At 39.8% G+C, this 15,939-nt stretch overlaps 1 non-coding gene across 1 annotated transcript; it reads left to right on the top strand.

Annotated features, from left to right (window-relative positions):
* The first annotated feature begins 6,928 nt into the window (after positions 1-6,928).
* On the top strand, positions 6,929-7,056 carry LOC122727158. Its single transcript, XR_006353106.1, has one exon. It is a non-coding gene; the product is annotated as a U6atac minor spliceosomal RNA (small nuclear RNA).
* Positions 7,057-15,939: the final 8,883 nt, after the last annotated feature.

Below are 15,939 nucleotides of genomic sequence, written 5' to 3'. Positions count from 1 at the left end.
TGGCACACAGTAGGCACTTAATAAATGCGTTTCAACTTATCTTTGGACTGTCCTGGGCACCTGGCCCTCGAGCTGCTTCTCCTTCCCCAGGGGAGGAAATAACCCATATAAAGCTGAGGGAAGGAGGAAGAAACCTGAGGGCTTCCTGTAGGAAGCAGCACCTGAGTTGAACCTAAGGCTTCCGGAAGCCAGGGGAGGAGGGATGGGGCTAGATGGGGAGTATATATTTATGGTATCTATTCTTCCTCGCACAGTAACCCAGTTCACTCCCCTCACCCACGAACATGTAACTTTGTGAAAGAGAGGGGGCTTCTGCTGGAAGGTGGCTAAAACTGAATTTGGCAACACGGTGACATCCAATTGTAATCTCCCCGGCACGCCCCTTAATGGTAAAAAGACGTGGACTTTCCCCCGGAAAATCGAGAGCAAGCGAAAGTGAAGGGAGGAGTGGCGAGAAAGTAATCCATTGTCACGTGACAAGAGGAGGCCGCCTTAAGTACTTGGAAGAAAAAGATGGCGGCTTTTGGGCGGGATTAAAAGAGGAGGACCGGGAGCGATCCGACAGCAAGAAAATAGTTCGGTGTACGGATTGTCGTTTCCGCCTCCTACGCAGTTGCGTGCAGTTTAGTTTGACTGGCTGGTGCGTCGAACCCGGTCAGCCTGTGGCACTGCGCATGTGCGGCCTCATAGCCTTCTCCCTTGTTCAGTATATGCACTTTAACTCACAACAAGCACTGCTCTGTCTCTAGGACAGCAGGGGCCGGTGTCAGCTTTGCATTTTCAGCCGAACCCTCCCCACTCACCCTGGCCCCGACACTTCGAATCCCAGCCTTCGTGAGGTAAAATGAGCATTGTTGGATTTGATATTAAAGGACCTGTGGGTAAATCACGTTGACTCAGCTGCTTAACCGGCTTTGTTGTGCAACTGAAGAGGCGAGGCTGAAAGAGAAAGTGCTGGTGACTCGAGCTCACTGAAGGAATGTAGGGACAGTCATCCTAAATTGTACAGACACTTCATTAATGTTATTGATTGTATAAATGCATGCATTTCAGGAGCGAAAAGGCGGTAGCTATCAGATCTTAAGAACAGGTCGAGCCATGTCACACACTTTCTGCCCCACCCCAGCCCCGACAATTATTAAATAAACTCCATTGGCTCCCTATCACCTAACCTCTACAATCAAATATAAAATCCTCTGGCCTTTAGACTGCTTCATAATCCAGCCCCTTCCTACCTTTCCAGCCTGTATACCTTTTATACCTTATAATCCAGGGACACTGTCCCATCCAGTCTTTGAATGTTCCTTATAGGAGACACTCTATTTTGTCCCCAATGCCTGAAATTCCCTCCTTTCCCTTCAAGTCTCAGGTAAAAATCCCACTTTCTGCAAGAATCCTTTCCTACTTTCCCTTAATGCTAGTACCTTCCCTCTGAAATTATTTCCAATTTATTCTGTATATATCTTGTTTGTACAGAATTTTGACTCTTCCTCCCCCTACACCCCTTGTCTTCCCACTTAGACTTCGAGCTCCTTGAGAGTAAGGACTGTTTTTGCCTCTTGGTATCCCTGGTGCCTGGCACATAGTAGGTGCTTAATAAATGGACTTTGCACATAGAAAGTGTTTTATAGATGCTTTTCATTTGTTCAGTTCTTAGCCCTCTGGTCTCTAGCTATATTTCTGGTCTCATCGTACATTACTCCTCTTTCAGTAATTGGTCATCTGTAATCCAGCAAAACTTTATTCCTCATATTCTCCATCTCCTTTCCATATGATTCATGGCCCCTCTCTCTCCACCCCCCCTCCAAATTCCCATCCTTCTTGATCCCCTTGTAGCCTCTGACATTGTGACAATTACTCTCTTCCTGATACCTTCTCTCTAGATTTCCATAAGGCTACTCTATCCTTGATCTGGAGAGAGACCTTGGTCCATTTTGTCCTCACCAGTCCATGACCTGTTTGGTCTCTGTTGTGTTCATTCTTTTCTGATTTTAATTGAAGGGGTTTGGGAGATGGTTATAATCTTGTGAGCTTCAGAAGTCTGAGAGTTTGAGTTGTGGCTGGGAATTGTCAGAAACTGAGCACAAAATGAGGCAATAGCAGAAGCCTTAAAAAGTGAATTTGACTCAGAACAGTGGTAGCTGAGACTCATCCAGTGGCTATGCTGCATTTGGAATAAACTTGACGGGGCAAATTCTTTGTAGAAACTGCTTTGTCTATCTCTGTAAAAGTAGCTCTCTAGGGATAACTCCATGGAGCCCTGGATATAGTGCCAGGCCTGGAACCTGGAAAACCTGAGTTCAAATCCAACCTCAGATATTTGCTAGCTATGTGACCCTGGGCAAACCACTCCATCCTATTTGCTTCAGTTTCTTCATTTGTAAAATGAGCTGGAGAAGGAAATGGCAAACCACTCCAGTATCTTTACCAAAAAACAAACAAATACCAAAAGGGATAAGGAAGAGTCAGACATGACTGAAAAACAACCAAACAACAATAACATAATAGTACCCCTGTAATAGTGGAGAAGCTGAGGCCAGGTAAGCAATGGAAGTCATAGGTTCAAGAAAGGATGGAAGAAAAAGAAAAGGGAAAGGAGGGAAGAAAAAGAAATTTATTTGTTTAATCCCAGTCTGAGAAAGAGAAAAGAAGATATTTCTCTAAAGTTAATCCCATTCTCCCAAAATACAGAGGTTGATAGGGGAGAGTGGGTGGGAGAAATGTTTATAACTTCTGTTCTTGCTATATCTTCTCAGTAAACATTCCTTTGTACAAGCTGATTGATAGTAAGTAAATGAAACGTGAGCTCTAGTGCTATAAGAAATGATGAACAGGCAGATTTAAGAAAAACCTGGACTTAAGTGAACTGATGCTGAGTGAAGTGAGCAGAACCAGGGGAACATTGTACATAGTAACAGCAACACCATGTGATGATCAACTTCGATAGACTTAGCTCTTCTCAGCAATACAATGATCCAAGACAATTCCAAAAGACTCATGATAGAAAATGCTCTCCACATCCAGAAAAAAAGAATTGTGGAATCTGAATGCAGATTGAACCATACTGTTTCTACTTTTTTTTTTCTTTTTTGAGGTTTTTTCCCCTTTTGTTCTGATTCTTCTTTCACAACATGATTAATGCAGAAATATGTTTAATGTGATTGTACATATATAACCTATATCATATTATTTTCTGTCTCGGGGAGAGGGGAGGAGAGGGAGGGAGGGAGAAAAATTTGGAACTCAAAATCTTATTAAAAAAATGTTGAAAACTATCTTTACATGTAACTGGAAAAAAATAAAATACTTTTAAGATGTAAAAAAAAAAAAAAGTGGGGCAGCTAGGTGGCGCAGTGGGTAAAGCACTGGCCCTGGATTCAGGAGGACCTGAGTTCAAATTCGACCTCAGACACTTGACACAAGCACACTGGTGGTTAATCTTGAAGAACACATAGCAGAGTAAGGACTTGAGCTATATCATTAGAAAAGTCATCTCCATGCCCTCAAGGCTAAATCTAGAGCTGTGAAGCAATATGGCCAGCCTTGATGTGGACCAGACTAGGATGAATATAAATTGGGATAAACACATCAGAGCATGTGCTACATGCGGGGACTCATCTGAGAAAACCATATGTTCCTTGGCTTTATCAGGGACGTACTCTATACCCAAGGCAAAATTTTATTCTTGGATACTATGCATAGACCAGAAAAACACAACACAAAACAACTCTTGTTTTAGACTGCAAATGCACAGTCAGTTTTTCTGGTGTGTTCTCCCTATTGTTAGCATTTTGAAGCTCACAAAGTTATAGTCATTTCTAACATCCTTTCAACTAAGATTTGGGGAAAAAAACCAGACAAATGCAACAGGAGAGCCACAAGGTGGAGGTTCAGGTGGGGAGATAAGCGCCTGAGGCATCCCTCCCACAAAAGGCTGGCCTCCTCACTAGAACAAAGCCAGGAAGGAAAAAGAAAATGCCTTGACTGCATAGGGCCTTTTGAATGCATCCTCTGTTTTAGCTCAGCAACCAGTAAAAAGACTCCTCTTCTTCACATGGCGCATACCAAAAATGATACTCGTATATGTTCTGAATTGGGGAGTGGGGCTCTGTTATTATGTGATCACATCTTGTAGAAGTAAGCTTCCCAGCTTCTTCCACGTGAGAAGTTAAATCAGCTCAGCATACTGCATATGCTCAAAGGGGCTGAACTTGAATATAAGGTCCTTGAGAATAGGGATTGTTTCATTCTTCATATTTATATTTACATTTCCAGCACCTTAGTAAAGGATTTAGCCAATGGAAGATGCTTCATAAATGCTCTCTAGATGAGTGATATCTAATAGCGGCCAAATTGTGTAGATCCTGCCCCTGCAACATCTTTCTCTTCTATCCCCTTCTCTCTACATGGTGACCCTCCTAGTTCTTAGCCCTCATCATCTCTGACCTCAGATAATCTAATGACTTCTTCATTGCTCTTCCTACTTTCAGTCTCTTTCCTTTGTAATCCCACTTCCTCAATACTGCCCAATAATCTTCCTAAAACATAGATCTGACCATCTCCCCTGCTGTTCCATGCCTCTGTCTCCAAGTACTTTACCTTTTAGACAAACTGACCTATTTTAGCTCTTCCACAAATCCAATCAATACTCAGTCTCCCAGCTCTGTAAATTATCCCATACCTAGAATCCACTCTTTCCTCTTCTCATTCTCAAGGTCCTGTCTTCCTTTAAAACTCAGTTCAGGTGCCACCTCCTCCCTAAAGTCTCCCTTCATCCCTCCAGTTGTTAGCTCCCTCTCTCTCTTCAGATTATCTTGTACTTATGTATATACAAACCCACACACAAATACACACATATAGCTGGGACTGCGGTTTTCAGTTTTTTCTTTGCAAAAAAAAAAAAAAAGTGCCAGGTCCATAGCAGGAAATGTTAAATTGTTAAGTTGAATTGGACTTTACCTAGTAGGGAATAAGGATCAAATGAAGAACTATAAGCAATGGGGTTGGCTGGGTCCTTTGGTCCTCAGGACCCAAGCTTCCTGCACACCACTGTGACATCCACCCTGGCCCCACCACTGGGGCCCCAGCATCCTTAACACTCCCACCGCCCCCTAACCTACTCTAAGCATCTCTCCAACTCTTTGGATGCTCTACCCTAAGGAAATAGCATAGTGAAGTATAAAGAACACTGGATGTGCAGTCCGGGACCTGCGTTTGAAACTTAGTTCTGCTATTCCCACTTTTTTTTTAAACCATAATCAAATAACAGCCTCCCTGGGCTTCAGTTTCTGATCTCTAAAATGAGGTGGATGGACTAGAGGACCTCTGAGATTTCTTTCGGCTTTAAATCTATGAGCCTGGGAGTTCCCCAATCATTACCCCACCCTCTATTCCAGTTCCCCAGGCCTGAACATAGTGGCCCCTGACCCCCTAGGCGCCAGAAGCAGATGAGTACTTGGCAGTTGCCTTGACCATTTCCTGAAGTTCCAGAAAACAAAAGGGATGGAAAGAGAAGGGAGCCCTTCCTTTAGAACCACTGACAGAGCACTCTTGATTTGAAGGAAGGGAAGGCATAAGACCCCTAAGTCCCAGGAGAGCCACAAGAGATGGGAGGCAGGACTCCTGTTTCCTGGAAGGGAGTGGGTCTAAGGGACAGGATGTCTAGGGTGCAAAAGGCAGGAAGGCTGAGAGGAGGAGTAGAAACTAGGGGCAAGACACCTGGATTTACCCTACGATGGGTAAGTGTGTGTGTGATATCAGTCATAGAGGATACTGGGGGCAAGAGGAGGGATGGAATAGGAGTGGAGGGAGGTCACAAAAGCTACCAGAAGCCAGAGACACTGCATCATCTTCAATTTCAGTGGGGCCCACTTCCCCACCCCCTCCCCTAGCCAGACCTGACCCGTTGCCCTCTTTCACTGGTCCCCACCCAGTTCTGTCTTCCTGCCCCTCCCTAAGCACTATGCTGGGAGAGATGAGAGAGCTTACTCTGATGAATTCTATTGGCTAACTCAGGACCAAGGCATGTTGTTCCTCCAATTCCTAGCCTTCTTCCAGGACCTAGGCATACCAGCTCCTAGTTGACACTTTGCTCAGATCCCCTCCTGGGACCCAGGTGTCCAGCACTCACCTTCCTCCCATTCCTGTCACTGACATAAGGGCAGGTTGGGTGGGTGGGTGTGTGTGTGGGGGGGTCTTGGCATGGTGGGGAAGAGGGAGAGGGCTCAAGCTCACATCCGGTTGGATTGCCAGGGGAAGAGAGGAAACAAAGGACTTCCCCCTGCTTGGACAATGAGCCTCCAATCTACCTCCCCCCACCCTGCTCAGCTCGTCCCCCACCCCCCACTCAACCCTTCCTCCACAGTTCTGCCTCCCAGGCATACAAACATCTGGGGGCTCTCCCACAGGCTCTATCCTTTCCCTCCCCTATGTTCCTGTCAGCCCTGATGCTCCTCCCTGAACCCCAGCTGCATACCAGCTAGGGCTCCCCAAGTCTCCTCCCTCCACTCCCCTGGTTCTCAGACCTGTCCTTCAGTTGCTGGGCCAAGGTCAATGGCAGAGTAGAATGAGTTTCACTGAGTATCAGAGGGAGACTCACATTCCTCTCTCGTTGATTAAAGGAGGGAAATTCAACAGGAAACTTCAGGAGGGACACACAAAAATAGAAAGAGACACAGGGCTGCTTCTAGTCTAACTTTGATTCCACTGGGTTGGAGGAGAAATGTGTAGAAGGAGGTGAAGGATTGAGATATGGGGTGCGGTGGAAAGAGTGTCAGGTTTGGATCCAGAGGACATGAGTTTAGATTCCACTTACTACCTATGTAATTTATTACTTTGACCCTGAACAAGAATTTTCTGGGTCTCAGTTTCCTCAGTATCATTTGTAAAATGATAAAGTTGGCATGGATCCCTCTAAATCTATTATCCTGTGTTGTATGAAAGGAGAGAAGGTTAGCACTTTCCTTGATAAGGATGGAAGAGGTCCTAGTGGCCTTTACAACACATATACAGTTAAGGCATTGCCACCTATTCTGTGGCATGAATCTATTATCCTGTCATTTTCTAGGATCCTCACAGGATCCTAGATCCTTCCATAAGTCAGTCAATCAATAACCAGAGCCTCCTATGTGCCAGATGCTTTGATGAGCAATGAGAATACAAAGAAAGACAAAAGAGAGTCTCTCTTCCCAAAGAACTCACAGTTTAATGGGGGAGACAACATGAAAACAATATGTATAGAAGACCGAGAATGGATTCTTTCAGAAGATGGGACTCTAGCTGAGACTTGAAGAAAACCAGGGAAGCCCAGAAGAAGAGATGAGAAAGGAGAGAATTTCAGCATGGGAGACAGCCAGTGAAAATGCCTGGAGTTAGAATGGAGTGTCTTGTTTGAGGAATAGCAAGGAGGCCAATGTCATTGGATGACAGAGTATATGGGAAGGAGTAAAGTGTAAGAAGCCTGGAAAAGTAGGGAGGAGACAGCTTATGAAGAGCTTTAAAAATCAAACAAAGGATTTATGCATGATCCTAGAGGGAATAGGGAGCCACCTGAATTTAATTGAATTGGGGTGGGGGGCGCAGATCTATGCTTAAGGAAGATCAATTTGACAGCTGAGTGGAGGGTGGACTGGAATGGTGACAGACTTGAGGCTGAGAGAACAACCAGCAGGGTATGGCTCTTGCCAGACTAGCTGTAAGGTGGTGAGGGCCTACCTCAGAGTAGAGATAGTGTCAGAGGAGAGAAGGGGTTGTATATAAGAGATGCTATGGAAGTTAAATTGACAGAACTTGGGAACAGTTTGTATTTGGAGGGTGAGAAGGAGTGAGCAGCCAAGGATGATACCTATATTGGGAGCCTTGGGAGACCGGGATGACAGTGGTACCCTCAGTAGGGAAGTTAGGAATGGAGGAGAGGGTATTGGGGAGAAAGATGAATTCAGTTTCTGTCATGTTCAGTTTGAGATGTCTACAAGAAATCCCTTTTGAAATGCCTAATAAGGAGCTGAAGATGTGAAACTGGAGGTTGGGCTAGAAACGGATCTGAAAATCATTGGCATGGAGCTGGTGAGTAAATCCATGGACTCCCCTTTAATACTAATTCCTTCTCTCTGTGATTATCTCCAATCTATATTGTATATGTTTGCACATAGCTTTTTGCTCGTTGGCTCCCCATGAGAATAGGGAAGGTCTTTTATCTTTCTTTTGTCTTCAGCACTTAGCAGAGTACTTGGCACACAGCAGGTATTTAATAAGTTGATTCACTATCAAGATGCTTTTAGATCCCAACTGTGCCATCTGGTGTGTGGGTGGGAAGGGAAAGATTATAAGAGGATATCAGAGTGATGGGTCATACAGCAAATACCCCAGTATTTGTGACCCAACTACACCTTACCACCCTGCCTCCAATCTAGATATATCTTAGTTTGAGAAATGCCCAGGAGGTAAACTCTGGGAAGGACAGAGACCCACAACAAGTCTAGGTACAGTCTTAGAGAAAAAAAATATGGACATAAAGATTCCAAAAGTACCTGAAAGTAACCAAACAAGATACAAATGGACTAGTCAGGGAGGAAAAAGGGTCAGGGGAATTTATATTGTACAGTAGACAGTGGAAAATCTTATATAAGAACTAAATCCACTGAAAACTAGAATAAGTCAGACAGAAAGTCACTGGAATTAATAAAACAAGATGAAATATTAAAACATAATAAAAAGATTGAAAAATGCAGAAGAAAATCTAAGAAACAACTGACCTGGAAAACAGGTCAAGAGATGATCGGAGAATGATCAGACTGACTAAGTATCATGACAAAAAAAAGGTCTAGACACCATATTTTAAGAAATTATCAATGAAAACTCTTAAAACCAGGAAAGAAAGTGAAAAATAGAAAGCTTAGGAAAGAAATAGGAAATTAAAGGCTGATAGGTAGCAGAATGTCCAGACTGATAGAACTGATGCCAGAAAAATCTGAATTCAAATCCAGCTTCAGACACTTACTAGTTATATGATACCTAACTTCTGTCTGACTCAATTTCCTCATCTGCAAAATGGGGAGAAAACAGCACCTACCTTTTAGGGTTGTTGTGAGGACCAAATGAGATAATATTTGTGATGCACTTTTGCAAACCTTAAAACACTACATAAATGCTAGCTGTGAGAATCTACCAATCAGCTCCTAAAAGAAACTCCTAAATGAAAATTCCCAGAAAGATTATAGCAAAAATCCACAGGTTGAAGTTGTTAAAGAAAAGATACTTAGAAGAAGCTCCAAAGAAAGAATTCAAGTAACAAGGAGCCACAGCAAAGACCACACAAGACTTGGAAGTTGTTAGCATAAAGGAAAGCTTGGAATCTAATATTCCAAAAGGCAAAAAAATAAAGACTTAAAATCAAGGTAAAATTAAAAATAGTCCCTACAGGAGGAAAAAGTAGAACTTTAATGAACTAGAGCAGAAGTGTCCAAGGCATGCAATCAAAACCAGATTAAAATGTAATTGGGGAATATCTAACAAAATGAATTTAAAATACAATAAAACATAGATGACATTCATTTTTAAACTGTTGAGATGTGGCCCACAGAGATCCTTATGTATGTATTAGTGGCCCCCATTTCCATCTGAGTTTGACAGAGTTGTACTAGAGCATTTCCAAATTTTCCTGATGAAAAGGCCAGAACTGAAGAGACAACAATGGAAATTCAGGTGTTAAGAGAAACATAGAAAAATATACATGTTTATCAAATAAAAGCAGAATATGTGGGTATAAGTTGTTTGCCTATTAAAAAGGGGATAAAAATAAAATGTCTTTTCAGAACCCTAATATTTTTAAGGGTCATGGAGAAAGGTAAAAATAAGAGGGCCTGTGGATGGTTTTATTCTGTTTTGATGGTATTAAGAGAAGATGAAAACAGGAGGGAAAGGGTGAGAAAAGAAGAGGAATGGGAAGAAAATGAGAATCACATAATTGAGGTGAATAAGATGAAGAATATATATCATGTAGGAAGGTGGCAAATATTGGTATCCTATGAATCTCACTTCCAATCAGACAAAAAAGATTCAACACAATTACACACACATATGTAGTTTATATAGTATTATACATATGTATAAACTACATAGAAATATGTTAAATTCAAAAGAGACAAGAGAGAGGGAGAAGGGCATCTGAGAGGGAGGGCAGGATAAGTGAGGATATAGTCATAAACAAGATAAAATGTAAGTGTTAGAGAAAGTAAAGAAGAAAGGAAGAAAGAATAAAAACCTGACATCAGGGACAGGGCAAGAGAAAGAGAAGAGTTGTGACAGAGAAGAACTGATTGAACTAGAAAAAGAAATTGTATTTAAAATTACCATAGAAAATATAAAATATCTTGGAGTGTATTGCTCCTAGGAATGTAACACTCTTGACAGAAATAAAGAGACCTACATAATAAGGAAATATTAGTTACTTATGGTGAGTTAAACCAATACAATAAAAAAGACACTATTCCTAAATTAATTAACATATTTAGTGCTGGACCAATCAAACTACCTAAGGGATATTGTATAGAGTTTGAAAAAATAACAATGAAATTCACATGGAAGATCAAAAAGCTAAGAATCTCAAGGGTAATAATGGGGGTGGGGAGTAGGAAGGAAGGAGATTTATCAGGATCAGATCTTCAACTACTATAAAGCAGTAATCATTCAAAGAATTTTGTACTGGTTAAAAAAGAAGGTCAATCAATAGACCCAGTTAAGCACATAGCATACAGAAGCAAAGTAACACAGTGGGAAAATATTTGATAAACCTAAAGTTCTAGGTACTGAGGGAAAGACTCACTCTTGGACAAAAACTGAAGGGAATACTGGACAACAGCCTAGCAGAAATTGTTTAGACCAACACCTTACACCAAACTCCACATGTATATGTTACTTAGATATAAAAGGTGATATCATAAATAAATCAGAAGATCAAGGAAGAAATTACCTCTCAAATCTATGGATAGGAAAGAATTCTTTTTTTAAAAATTAATTAATTAATTATTTAAAATTAATAAAGTATTTTTTTCCGTTACATGTAAAGATAGTTCTCAACCTTTGTTTATACAAGCTTTACAATTTCAGATTTTTCTCCCTCCCTCCCCTTCCTCCTCCCTCCCCTAGACAGCAGGTAATCTGATATAGGTTATATATATATATATATATATATGTATATATATATATATATACACACACATAATAACATTAATCCTATTTCTGCATTAGTCAAGTTATAAGAGAAAAAAATCAGAGCAATGATGGAAAACCTCAAAATAGAAAAAAAACAACAGCATCAAAAACAAAAGAAATAGTATGGTTCATTTAGCATCTATACTCCGCAGTTCTTTTTTTTTTTTCCCCTGGATTTGGAGATCCTCTTCCATCACGAGTTCCCTGGAACTCTTCTGTGCCATTGCATTGGTGAGAAGAATATAGTCCATCACAGTAGATCAACACTCAATGTTGATGTTACTGTGTACAATGTTCTTCTAGTTCTGCTCATCTCACTCATCATCAGCTCACGCAAGACCCTCCAGGTTTCTCTGAACTCCTCCTGCTCATCATTTCTTATAGCACAATAGTATTCCATTGTATTCATATACCACAACTTGTCCAGCCATTCCCCAATTGATGGGCACCCCCTCAACTTCCAATTCTTTGCCACCACGTAAAGAGCAGCTATAAATATTTTTGTACATGTGGGTCCCTTTCCCCCTTCCATGATCTCTTTGGGAAAAAGACCCAAAAGTGGTATTGCTGGGTCAAAGGGTATGCACAGCTTTATCGCCCTTTGGGCATAATTCCAAATTGCTCTCCAGAATGGTTGGATCAGTTCACAGCTCCACCAACAATGGACTAGTGTTCCAATTTTCCCACAGCTTCTCCAACATTTATTATTTTCCTTTTTTGTCATTTTAGCCAATCTGATAGGTGTCAGGTGGTACCTCAGAGTTGTTTTTATTTGCATCTCTCTAATCATTAGAGATTTAGAGAATTTTTTCATATGGGAATAGATAGCTTTGGTTTCTTCATCAGAAAACTGCATGTTCATATCTTTTGACCATTTCTCAATTGGGGAATGACTTGAGTTCTTATAAATTTGATTTAGTTCCCTATATATTTTAGAGATGAGGCCTTTATCAGAAGTACTGGCCTCAAAAATTGTTTCCCAGCTTTCTACCTCCCTTCTTTTTTTTAAGTCTTAAAACTACATATTTTAATAAGAAATAAATTCAATAAAGAATGATAATACTGAGAACCAAGGCATTCAGAGATTTCAAAAGTCATGCTTCTTTTTAGTTGATCCAAAATTTTGTCAACTAAATTTTCAAAAGTTTGTTTAGAGCAAACATTACTCATAAATGTCACACATTTATTTGATACACTTACTTTCTTCCCAATAAAAGACCTTTGATAAACATCTAAAATGTCCAGGTTTATCATAGTTGAGATGAAACTGGAAAAAATACTGGTATCATTTTAGCAAATCTCTCCTCAAATGTTTGAGTGTCACGAGTTTATTCAACCAACCAAAATAAAAATCAAAATGGCACAGCATATATTGTAAGGAAATCAAAATATTGCATATGTAACAGGAAGACAAAGCAGTGGCACGTTAAACAAAAGCTAGCTGAATATAAAGGAATGAATGTCTATTGTATAGTAAATAAACTGAAAATCATTTCCAAGTTTGAGACAAGGTAATGGATGAGGTCACCATGCAGGTGCTTACTGAGCTTTACTGCTGACCTTTGACTTCAAAGCTGTGAAGGTATGTAAGAAGGAATGAGTCGATAAGTTGGGGAACACAATGTCATTTGATAATTTTCCATGTCTGGTACTGATTTGTTAAAAAAATGAATAATCACTCAGTTATTTAGAAATCAGCTTTGTGCACAAATTGCTTCAACTATTACACAAGGCCAACTGTTTGAACTTCACAACTTAGGAAGCTTAAATGAATATATAGTTGAGCCTTTTTATGCAAATTAATGCTAATTTCTAACATTCTTTTAAAAGTCAAAAGCAAAGGAAGTTAGAACTAATGAAAAAGTTCTATCAGAAATTATCTGACATGGCATCTGCCTCCCTTCTAATTTTGGATGCATTGCTTCTGTTTGTACAAAAATTTTTTAATTTAATGTAATCAAAATCACCCACTTTGCATTTTATAATATACTCTATCTCTTGTTTGGTCAAGAACTGTTTTAGGAAAGAATTCTTGACTAAACAAGAGATAGAGAAGATCACAGAAGATAAAAAGGACAATTTTGACTATATAAAATTGAGAATTTCTGCACAAAAATTCTAATGTAGTTAAAATTAGAATAGAAACAGTAAATTGGAAACAATCTTAGCAGCAAGTCTCTCTGATAAAAGTCTAATATCCAAGACATATAAGTAACCGATTCAAATTTATAAGATTAAGAGCTAGCCATTCCTCAAATAGATAGTCAGAGGATATAAACAAGCTGTTTTTAATTAAAATTTAAAAACAAAAATCCAACTTTTCTCCCTCTCACCTCCTCTCATCTCTCAGTGGAAAAAAAAAACCACAAGAAAAGGAAAACCCTTGCTATAAACATGTATAGTCAAGTAAAACACGTGTGGTCAAGCAAGAGATTGGCCATGTCCAAAATAATTATATCTCATTATACATTCTGAATCTATCAGGAAGTGGATAGTATGGTTCATGATAAGACTTCTGGAATCATGACTGGTCATTGTGTTGATCAGCATTCCTAAGACTTTCAGAATTATTTGTCTTTACAATATTGTTATTCTATAAATTGTTCTCTTGGTTCTGTTCATTTCACTTTGCATCAGCTCATAAAAGTATTCCCAGGTTTCTCTGAAACCATTCCCTTTATCATTTCTTGAAGCACAGAAGTATTCCTTCACATTCATATACCTTAACTTGATTGCCCATTTGATGAGCACCACCACCCATGCCAGTTTCCAGTTCTTAGCCACCACACACCAAAAAAGGGCTGGTATAAATGTTTTTTGTATATGTGGTTCCTTTTGGGGAAGATAGACCTACTAGTGATATCTCTGAGTATGCACTGTTATAGCTTTTTAGGGTATAGTTTCTAATTGCTTTCCAGCTGTGAACTAATTCACAGCAGCTACAATAAGGCATTATTGTACATGTTTTCCCACCACCTCTCCAAAATTTGTCATTTTCCTCTTTTGTGAGCTTTGCTAACCTAATGGCTGTGAGATAGTTTTAATTTCTCTAACTAATTAATTACTTTGAATTTTTCTTATATTACCCTGTTGATAGCTTGGATTTCTTCCTCTAAAAACTTGGTGTTCCATTGTTTTTCAGTCTTGTCCTACTGCTTTTGAACTCACATGGGATTTTCTTGACAAAGATACTTCATTTCCTTCTCCAGCTCATTTTATAGATGAGGAAACTGAGATAAATGGGTTAAATGACTTGCCCAGGGTCACACAGCTAATAAATGTCTGAAACCAGATTTGAACTCATGAAGATGAGTCAACCTGACTATGGAGCCTGGTGCTTTATCCACTGTGCCACCAATCTGTCCTACAATAAAACAGTATTCCAAATTCCCTTGCTTGACTGTTAACAAAATTTCACAGCTCTAAAGTCTAGCTCCTCCTTACAACATTTGGCCTTTAGATCTCGTAGTGGCTGCTGATATGAGTAGTCTTCTGTTATTTAGTGATCTGTTAAGAACCACAATCTGACCGCAACAGACCTATACATCTTGATTTGGTCTTCCTCCTCCCGAATGATTTTCTCTTTAACTTATGCTTTGCCTATTTTTCTTATCTTATTCAGGGTCTTCTGATGTGAGAAATTTGTAGTCAGAGTCTCCTCTATAGCTCTATTCTTAGCTCAGTCCTCCCTTTTCTCAGAGATGTACCTTAGACTGCTCCTTCCTCTATGCTTCTAGCACATAGAATCTCAATATGAGGCCCATGGAGATCCTTACATATGGATTAGTGGCCCCCAAACTATGAAGAAACAGTTCACATGTTTTAGGAACTGATGCATAGTGAGGTGAATACAATGACAATAACTTTATGGAGAAAAAAAATCCTGTAAAATTCTGATCAATGTAATAATAAAACAAGAGGGGGCAGCTAGGTGGCGCTGTGGATAGAGCACTGGCCCTGGAGTCAGGAGGACTCCTGACTCCTGAGTTCAAATCCGGCCTCAGACACTTAACACTTACTAGCTGTGTGACCTTAGGCAAGTCACTTAACCCCAATTGCCTCACTAAAAAAAAAAAAAAAAAAAAAGGAATAAAAAGAAATAAATAATGGAATAAATTTTTTAAAATAATAATAAAACAAGAGTCCCAAAAACCAAAGATGAAACACCTTGCTCAACTGTTAACACAACTTCATCCATCACCACAGCTCTAAAATCTAGCTTCTCCTCACTGAGAGGTAATGAACTCTTCTCTTGAGAGAGAGGTGATGAATTTAAAAGGCAGAGAGAAGCATTTATTTTCAGGCATACCCAATGGAGGAATTCCCCCCCCAAAAAAACTATTATTGTTTTCCCACAATTATTGTTGTTACTGTTCAACTGGAATAATAGGGGGCAGTGAGAGGGATAGATCATAAATATGTATAAAAATAAATAAGAAAGCATTTATTTTTAAAAAAATAAACATTACAGAATATTACACTGGATGCTTTCTGTCAGATTGACATAGAACCATGAGTCTATCCACACAACCATTTTTTAATTATCTTCATCTTATACTTTGAGACATTTTATTTAAAATTTCTGCTAAAATCTAGATAAATTAAATCAATAGTGTTCCCTTCATCTACTAATGTAATCCTGTCTAAAAAAAAGAGGTCCATCCGACATGACCTGACCTTGTAGAAGCCTTGCTTAATTCTTAAATTCACTAGTTCCTTTTCTAAATA

The sequence above is a fragment of the Dromiciops gliroides genome, chromosome 4 (genome assembly GCF_019393635.1).
Source record: "Dromiciops gliroides isolate mDroGli1 chromosome 4, mDroGli1.pri, whole genome shotgun sequence".
Taxonomy (NCBI): domain Eukaryota; kingdom Metazoa; phylum Chordata; class Mammalia; order Microbiotheria; family Microbiotheriidae; genus Dromiciops; species Dromiciops gliroides.
This window is presented reverse-complemented; position numbering and strand designations above follow the sequence as displayed.